The following is a 1,604-nucleotide window of genomic DNA, read 5'->3' as shown; positions in this document are numbered from 1 at the left end:
CCTCCCTCCTCTCTCTAGCTTCCTTCTCCTCATCGGTCAGCATCAGCATCCGGGTTCCGCCCCCCCCCCCCCCCCTCTTTCGCCCCCACCCTTTTTTACTACGGCAAAAGTCCCACATTATGTGATTGGCTGCAAGTACAGAAGAATACCAGTCTTCCAACCAAGAAGCACATGGTCCAAGTCGGTAACACAGATAAATGGAAAAATATCAGAATCATATAAACCAACGACAAAATATGGAATATTATAGAACTAGTGGGCTACACTTAAAGGTACCACGCATGTGTTTGACTCATGATGCTTAAATGCATGAATTGAAGTATAAGTTGCTTACCATTCTAAAAAAACACTTTGACTTTAATTTGACAAATATGAAGTCGCAGCTACTTCAATAGGCGTCAGGTGCAAACAATTACTGCTACGTGACATTTTTTAATTATCATATGTGTTTAACGTTGAGTAGTGATTTGCAAACGAGTATCACAACTTCACTCAAAGGAGCTGAAAGCGACACTGAATGCGACACTATCTGTTGACTCTTAACGGCTCTCAACATGGCGACGGATGAGACGGCGGCTAGCAGCTAACAGTGCTAGCGGCGCCAATGCTGCCTTGGAATCGGGCGGACCGGGAGACGGACAACACTTTCCGGACTCCACGAGGAAAAACAAACCGACAGTCAGACGGATTGTTGAATGCTGAATATGTTGTCACGGTGATGGCATAACATATATGAAACAAAATGATTTTGTGTAATTACTCTAGCAGTGCGTGTAGCTATAAAATGGAGCTTTCTCTTATTATTCTATGGGAACTACGTAAATTCTCTCACATGTGACATAATTATGAACACTTCATTTAATAAAATACGATTTAAAAAATAACTTGTGTTCCAACCCCTGACTTGTTTGTGACTTAATGTGGCATACACAGCTTTTATGTGTTTCATTCTGTTTCAATACAATTCTGTGAAAACACATTTTAGAAAACACTCAGCGGATGAACAGCCACTGTTCGCCTCTGACCCGTGGGGCGGTCCATGACGTGCACTTACAAAACCACAGGGTTCTGGGTCACTGCATGCTGTGATTAAGGTTCTTCATTGTGATATTTGTATGACGCCGACTCCCAAATCTTTATCCCTTTTAATCTTAATCTCTTGATGCGGTCAGGATGATGTTGTTCAGATTATCTAATGGTGCCATGCTTAAATATGTGCCTGCGACTTTATTTCTGTGTGATAGATGGTTTTTCCACATGAACAAGATATGAGACATAAACATAGTTTTTTGTCACGGAAATATAGCTTCTTTTCTCCACTATATGATGCACGTACAAAACCTCCATAAATACATGAACAACTACAAAAAATGCTTCTTTAATTGTTAATTAAATATCTCTAGGAATGATTTGTATTCTTACAGAATTAACTCAGAAACACGCTGGTAACAATAATATGCTAACATCTCCACAGAAACCAGTAAAGTGACCTGCTACTGTAAGTGCATTTGTTGACCACAGGGTGGTGCTGTTGTGCTACCATTTCTTTCACCACGCAACGAGCATCAGAGGGCGTGAACCGTGGGATTAAAGCCAATAGATAA

This window comes from Cebidichthys violaceus, unplaced genomic scaffold (assembly GCF_023349555.1).
Source record: "Cebidichthys violaceus isolate CVI_PGR_0920_01 unplaced genomic scaffold, fCebVio1.0.p SCAF_23, whole genome shotgun sequence".
Lineage (NCBI taxonomy): Eukaryota > Metazoa > Chordata > Actinopteri > Perciformes > Stichaeidae > Cebidichthys > Cebidichthys violaceus.
This window is presented reverse-complemented; position numbering follows the sequence as displayed.